Source organism: Schistocerca serialis, unplaced genomic scaffold, assembly GCF_023864345.2.
Source record: "Schistocerca serialis cubense isolate TAMUIC-IGC-003099 unplaced genomic scaffold, iqSchSeri2.2 HiC_scaffold_1417, whole genome shotgun sequence".
Taxonomy (NCBI): Eukaryota; Metazoa; Arthropoda; class Insecta; order Orthoptera; family Acrididae; genus Schistocerca; species Schistocerca serialis.
In genome coordinates, this window is record NW_026047644.1 from 22,904,566 (window position 1) to 22,913,249 (window position 8,684).

The following is an 8,684-nucleotide window of genomic DNA, read 5'->3' on the forward strand; positions in this document are numbered from 1 at the left end:
CTTCTTACTGACTGTGTTTTGAACCATTCCTGTGACACTAGTTATAGATTCCGATACTTCACTTCAGGTTTACTGTATCCCTCTGACCATCTTAATAACGATGAAACACAGAAATTGCATCGGAATTTAATACAAAAGGCACAATGCCGAATTAAGTACAAGAAGACTGACTCTTCTTACTGACTATGTTTTGAACCATTCCTGTGACACTAGTTATAAATACCGATGCTTCACTTCAGGTTTACTGTATCCCTTGGACCTTCTTATTGACGATGAAACACAGATATTGCATCGGAATTAAATAGAAATGGCACAATGCCAACTTAAGTACAAGAAGACTGACTCTTCTTACTGTTTATGTTTTGAACCATTCCTGTGACACTAGTTATAGATTCCGATGCTTCACTCCAGGTTTACTGTATCCCTTGGACCTTCTTATTTACGATGAAACACAGAAATTGCATCAGAACTAAATAGAAAATGCACAATGGTGACTTAAGTACAAGAAGACTGACTCTTCTAACTGACTATGATTTGATCCATTCCTGTGACACTAGTTATAGATTCCGATGCTTCACCTCAGGTTTACTGTTGCCCTTGGACCTTCTTATTGACGATGAAACACAGAAATTACATCGGTATTAAATACAAAAGGCACAATGCCGACAGAAGTACAAGTAGACTGACTCTTCTTACTGACTATGTTTTGAATTATGCCTGTGACTCTAGTTATAGATTCCGGTACTTCACTTCAGGTTTACTGTATCCCTCTGACCTTCTTATTGACGATGAAACACAGAAATTGCATCAAAATTATATACAAAAGGCACAATGCCGAATTAAGTACAAGAAGACGGACTCTTCATACTGTCTATGTTCGAACCATCCCTGTGAGACTAGTTATAGTTTCCGATGCTTCACTCCAGGTTTACTGTATCCCTTGGACCTTCTTATTGACGATGAAACACAGAAATTGCATCGGAATAAAATACAAAAGGCACAATGCGGACTAAAGTACCAGAAGACTGACTCTTCTTACTGTTTATGTTTTGAACCACTCCTGTGACGCTAGTTATTGATTCCGATGCTTCACTCCAGGTTTACTGTATCCCTTGGACTTTCTTAATGACGATGAAACACAGAGATTGCATCAGAAATTATTACAAAAGGCACAATGCCGACATAAGTACAAGAAGACTGACTCTTCTTTCTGACTATGTTTTGAACCATTCCTGTGACACTAGTTATAGATTCCGATGCTTCACTTCAGGTTTACTGTATGCATCTGACCTACTCATTGACGATGAAACACAAAAATTGCATCGGAATGAAATACAAAAGGCACAATGCAGACTTAACTACAAGAAGACTGACTCTTCTTACTGACTATGCTTTGAACCAATCCTGTGACACTAGTTATAGATTCCGATGCTTAACTTCAGGATTACTGTATCCCTCTGACTTTCTTAGTGGCGATGAAACACAGAAATTGCATCGGAATTAAAAACAAAAAGCACATTGCCGACTTAAGTACACGAATACTGACTCATCTTATGGTCTATGCTTTGAACCGTCCCTGTGACACTAGATATAGATTCCGATGCTTCACTCCAGGTTTACTGTATCCCTTGGACTTTCTTAATGACGATGAAACACAGAAATTGCATCGGAATTAAATACAGAAGGCACAATGCCGACATAAGTACAAGAAGACTGTCTTTTCCTACTGTCAATGTTTTGAACCATTCCTGTGACACTAGTAATAGATTCCGATGTTTCACTTCAGGTTTACTGTATCCCTCTCACCTTCTTATTGACGATGAAACACAGAAATTGCATCGGAATTAAATACAAAAGCACAATGCTGACTTAAGTACAAGAAGACTTACTCTTCAAACTGTCTATGCTTTGAACCATTCCTGTGACACTAGTTATAGATTCCGATGCTTCTCTTCAGGTTTACTGTATCCCGCTGACCGTCTTATTGACGATGAAACACAGAAATTGCATTGGAATTAAAAAGAAATGCACAATGCCGACTTAAGTACTAGAAGACTGACTCTTCCTACTGTGTATGATTTGAACCATTCCTGTGACACTAGTCATAGATTCCGGTGCTTCACTTCAGGTTTACTGTATCCCTTGGACCTTCTTATTGACGATGAAACACAGAAATTGCATCGGAATTAAATAGAAAAGGCAAAATGACGACTTAAGTACACGAATACTGACTCATCTTACTGTCTATGTATTGAACCATTCCTGTGACACTAGTTATAGATTCCGATGCTTCACTCCAGGTTTACTGTATCCCTTGGACCTTCTTATTGACGATGAAACACAGAAATTGCATCGGAATTAAATAGAAAAGGCACAAAGCCGACTTAAGTACACGAATACTGGCTCATCTTACTGTCTATGTTTTGAACCACCCTGTGACACTAGTTATAGATTCCGATGCATCTCTCCAGGTTTACTGTATCCCTTGGACCTTCTTATTCACGATGAAACACAGAAATTGCATCGGAATTAAATACAAAATGCACAATGCCGGCTTAAGTACAAGAAGACTGACTCTTCTTACTGACTGTGTTTTGAACCATTCCTGTGACATTAGTTATACATTCCGATACTTCACTTCAGGTTTACTGTATCCCTCTGACCATCTTAATGACGATGAAACACAGAAATTGCATCGAAATTAAATACAAAAGGCACAATGAAGAATTAAGTACAAGAAGACTGACTCTTCTTACTGACTATGTTTTGAACCATTCCTGTGACACTAGTTATAAATACCGATGCTTCACTTCAGGTTTACTGTATCCCTTGGACCTTCTTATTGACGATGAAACACAGATATTGCATCGGAATTAAATAGAAATGGCACAATGCCAACTTAAGTACAAGAAGACTGACTCTTCTTATTATTTATGTTTTGAACCATTCCTGTGACACTAGTTATAGATTCCGATGCTTCAGTCCAGGTTTACTGTATCCCTTGGACCTTCTTATTTACGATGAAACACAGAAATTGCATCAGAACTAAATAGAAAATGCACAATGGTGACTTAACTACAAGAAGACTGACTCTTCTAACTGACTATGATTTGATCCATTCCTGTGACACTAGTTATAGAATCCGATGCTTCACCTCAGGTTTACTGTTGCCCTTGGACCTTCTTATTGACGATGAAACACAGAAATTACATCGGTATTAAATACAAAAGGCACAATGCCGACAGAAGTACAAGTAGACTGACTCTTCTTACTGACTATGTTTTGAATTATGCCTGTGACTCTAGTTATAGATTCCGGTACTTCACTTCAGGTTTACTGTATCCCTCTGACCTTCTTATTGACGATGAAACACAGAAATTGCATCAAAATTATATTCAAAAGGCACAATGCCGAATTAAGTACAAGAAGACGGACTCTTCATACTGTCTATGTTCGAACGTTCCCTGTGAGACTAGCTATAGATTCCGATGCTTCACTCCAGGTTTACTGTATCCATTGGACCTTCTTATTGACGATGAAACACAGAAATTGCATCGGAATAAAATACAAAAGGCACAATGCGGACTAAAGTACCAGAAGACTGACTCTTCTTACTGTTTATGTTTTTGAAAAATTCCTGTGACGCTAGTTATTGATTCCGATGCTTCACTCCAGGTTTACTGTATCCCTTGGACTTTCTTAATGACGATGAAACACAGAGATTGCATCCGAATTAATTACAAAAGGCACAATACCGACATAAGTACAAGAAGACTGACTCTTCTTTCTGACTATGTTTTGAACCATTCCTGTGACACTAGTTATAGATTCCGATGCTTAACTTCAGGATTACTGTATCCCTCTGACTTTCTTAGTGGCGATGAAACACAGAAATTGCATCGGAATTAAAAACAAAAAGCACATTGCCGACTTAAGTACAAGAATACTGACTCATCTTATGGTCTATGCTTTGAACCGTCCCTGTGACACTAGATATAGATTCCGATGCTGCACTCCAGGTTTACTGTATCCCTTGGACTTTCTTAATGACGATGAAACACAGAAATTGCATCGGAATTAAATACAGAAGGCACAATGCCGACATAAGTACAAGAAGACTGACTTTTCCTACTGTCAATGTTTTGAACTATTCCTGTGACACTAGTAATAGATTCCGATGTTTCACTTCAGGTTTACTGTATCCCTCTGACCTTCTTATTGACGATGAAACACAGAAATTGCATCGGAATTAAATACAAAAGGCACAATGCTGACTTAAGTACAAGAAGACTTACTCTTCAAACTGTCTATGCTTTGAACCATTCCTGTGACACTAGTTATAGATTCCGATGCTTCTCTTCAGGTTTACTGTATCCCGCTGACCGTCTTATTGACGATGAAACACAGAAATTGCATTGGAATTAAATAGAAAATGCACAATGCCGACTTAAGTACTAGAAGACTGACTCTTCCTACTGTGTATGATTTGAACCATTCCTGTGACACTAGTCATAGATTCCGATCCTTCACTTCAGATTTACTGTATCCCTTGGACCTTCTCATTGACGATGAAACACAGAAATTGCATCAGAATTAAATAGAAAATGCAAAATGATGCCTTAAGTACAAGATGACTGACTCTTCTTACTGACTATGATTTGAACCACTCCTGTAACACTAGTTATAGATTCCGGTGCTTCACTTCAGGTTTACTGTATCCCTTGGACCTTCTTATTTACGATGAAACACAGAAATTGCATCAGAACTAAATAGAAAATGCACAATGGTGACTTAAGTACAAGAAGACTGACTCTTCTAACTGACTATGATTTGATCCATTCCTGTGACACTAGTTATAGATTCCGATGCTTCACCTCAGGTTTACTGTTGCCCTTGGACCTTCTTATTGACGATGAAACACAGAAATTACATCGGTATTAAATACAAAAGGCACAATGCCGACAGAAGTACAAGTAGACTGACTCTTCTTACTGACTATGTTTTGAATTATGCCTGTGACTCTAGTTATAGATTCCGGTACTTCACTTCAGGTTTACTGTATCCCTCTGACCTTCTTATTGACGATGAAACACAGAAATTGCATCAAAATTATATACAAAAGGCACAATGCCGAATTAAGTACAAGAAGACTGACTCTTCATACTGTCTATGTTTGAACCATCCCTGTGAGACTAGTTATAGATTCCGATGCTTCACTCCAGGTTTACTGTATCCCGCTGACCGTCTTATTGACGATGAAACACAGAGATTGCATAGGAATTAAATAGAAAATGCACAATGCCGACTTAAGTACTAGAAGACTGACTCTTCCTACTGTGTATGATTTGAACCATTCCTGTGACACTAGTCATAGATTCTGATCCTTCACTTCAGGTTTACTGTATCCCTTGGACCTTCTCATTGACGATGAAACACAGAAATTGCATCGGAATTAAATACAAAAGGCACAATGCAGACTTAACTACAAGAAGACTGACTCTTCTTACTGACTAAGCTTTGAACCATTCCTGTGACACTAGTTATAGATTCTGATGCTTAACTTCAGGATTACTGTATCCCTCTGACTTTCTTAGTGACGATGAAGCACAGAAATTATATCGGAATTAAATACAAAAAGCACATTGCCGACTTAAGTACAAGAATACTGACTCATCTTACGGTCTATGTTTTGAACCGTAGCCTGTGACACTAGATATAGATTCCGAAGCTTCACTCCAGGTTTACTGTATCCCTAGGACTTTCTTAATGACGATGAAACACAGAAATTGTATCGGAATTAAATACAAAACGCACAATGCCGACATAAGTACAAGAAGACTGACTCTTCTTACTGACTATGTTTTGAACCATTCCTGTGACACTAGTTATAGATTCCGATACTTCACTTCAGGTTTATTGTATCCATCTGACCTTCTTATTGACGATGAAACACAGAAATTGAATCGGAATTAAATACAAAAGGCACAATGCCGAATTAAGTACAAGAAGACTGCCTCTTCTAACTGTCATGCTTTGAACCATTCCTGTGACACTAGTTATAGACTCCGATGCTTCACTCCAGGTTTACTGTATCCCTTGGACCTTCTTATTGACGATGAAACACAGAAATTGCATCAGAACTAAATAGAAAATGCACAATGGTGACTCAAGTACAAGAAGACTGACTCTTCTTACTGGCTATGATTTAATCCATTCCTGTGACACTATTTATAGTTTCCGATGCTTCACCTCCGGTTTACTGTATCCCTTGGACCTTCTTATTGACGATGAAACACTGAAATTGCATTGGAATTAAATAGAAAAGGCACAATGCCGACTTAAGTACAAGAACACTGACTCATCTTACTGTCTATGTTTTGAACCGTCCCTGTGACACTAGTTATAGATTCCGATGCTTCACTCCAGGTTTACTGCATCCCTTGGGCCATCTTATTGACGATGAAACACAGAATTTGCATCAGAATTAAATAGAAAAAGCACAATGCCGACTTAAGTACAAGAAGACTGACGCTTCTTACTGACTATGTTTTGAACCATTCCTGTGACACTAGTAATAGATTCCGATGCTTCACTTCAGGTTTACTGTATCCCTCTGACGTTCTTATTGACGATGAAACACAGAAATTGCATCGGAATGAAATACAAAAGGCACAATGCCGAATTAAGTACAAGAAGACTGTCTCTTCTTACTGTCATGCATTGAACCATTCCTGTGACACTAGTTACAGACTCCGATGCTTCACTCCAGGTTTACTGTATCCCTTCGACCATCTTATTGACGATGAAACACAGAAATTGCATCGGAATTAAATACAAAAAGCACAATGCCGACTTAAGTAAAAGAAGTCTGACTCTTCTTACATTCTATGTATTGAACCATTCCTGTGACACTAGTTATAGATTCCGATGCTTCACTCCAGGTGTACTGTATCTCTTGGACCTTCTTATTGACGATGAAACACAGAAATTGCATCAGAATTAAATAGAAAATGCACAATGATGCCTTAAGTACAAGATGACTGACTCTTCTTACTGATGATGATTTGAACCACTCCTGTGACACTAGTTATAGATTCCGGTGCTTCACTTCAGGTTTACTGTATCCCTTGGACCTTCTTATTGACGATGAAACACAGAAATTGCATCGGAATTTAATAGAAAAGGCCCAATGCCGACTTAAGTACACGAATACAGACTCATCTTACTGTCTATGTTTTGAACCACCCTGTGACACTAGTTATAGATTCCGATGCTTCAGTCCAGGTTTACTGTATCCCTTGGACCTTCTTATTCACGATGAAACACAGAAATTGCATCGGAATTAAATACAAAAGGCACAATGCCGACTTAAGTACAAGAAGACTGACTCTTCTTACTGACTATGTTTTGAACCATTTCTGTGACACTAGTTATAGATTCCGATACTTCACTTCAGGTTTACTGTATCCCTCTGACCATCTTAATGACGAAGAAACACAGAAATTGCATCGGAATTAAATACAAAGGGCACAATGCCGAATTAAGTACTAGAAGACTGACTCTTCTTACTGACTATGTTTTGAACCATTCGTGTGACACTAGTTATAAATACCGATGCTTCACTTCAGGTTTACTGTATCCCTAGGACCTTCTTATTGACGATTAAACACAGATATTGCATCGGAATTAAATAGAAAAGGCACAATGCCGACAGAAGTACAAGTAGACTGACTCTTCTAACTGACTATGTTTTGAATTATGCCTGTGACTCTAGTTATAGATTCCGGTACTTCACTTCAGGTTTACTGTATCCCTCTGACCTTCTTATTGACGATGAAACACAGAAATTGCATCAAAATTATATACAAAAGGCACAATGCCGAATTAAGTACAAGGAGACTGACTCTTCATACTGTCTATGTTTGAACCATCCCTGTGACACTAGTTATAGATTCCGATGCTTCACTCCAGGTTTACTGTATCCCTTGGACCTTCTTATTGACGATGAAACACAGAAATTGCATCGGAATTAAATACAAAAGGCACAATGCGGACTAAAGTACCAGAAGACTGACTCTTCTTACTATTTATGTTTTGAACCATTCCTGTGACGCTAGTTATTGATTCCGATGCTTCACTCCAGGTTTACTGTATCCCTTGGACATTCTTAATGATGATGAAACACAGAAATTGCATCAGAATTAATTACAAAAGGCACAATGCCGACATAAGTACAAGAAGACTGACTCTTCTTTCTGACTATGTTTTGAACCGTTCCTGTGACACTAGTTATAGATTCCGATACTTCACTTCAGGTTTACTGTATCCCTCTGACCATCTTAATGACGAAGAAACACAGAAATTGCATCGGAATTAAATACAAAGGGCACAATGCCGAATTAAGTACTAGAAGACTGACTCTTCTTACTGACTATGTTTTGAACCATTCGTGTGACACTAGTTATAAATACCGATGCTTCACTTCAGGTTTACTGTATCCCTTGGGCCTTCTTATTGACGATGAAACACAGATATTGCATCGGAATTAAATAGAAAAGGCACAATGCCGACTGAAGTACAAGTAGACTGACTCTTCTAACGTACTATGTTTTGAATTATGCCTGTGACTCTAGTTATAGATTCCGGTACTTCACTTCAGGTTTACTGTATCCCTCTGACCTTCT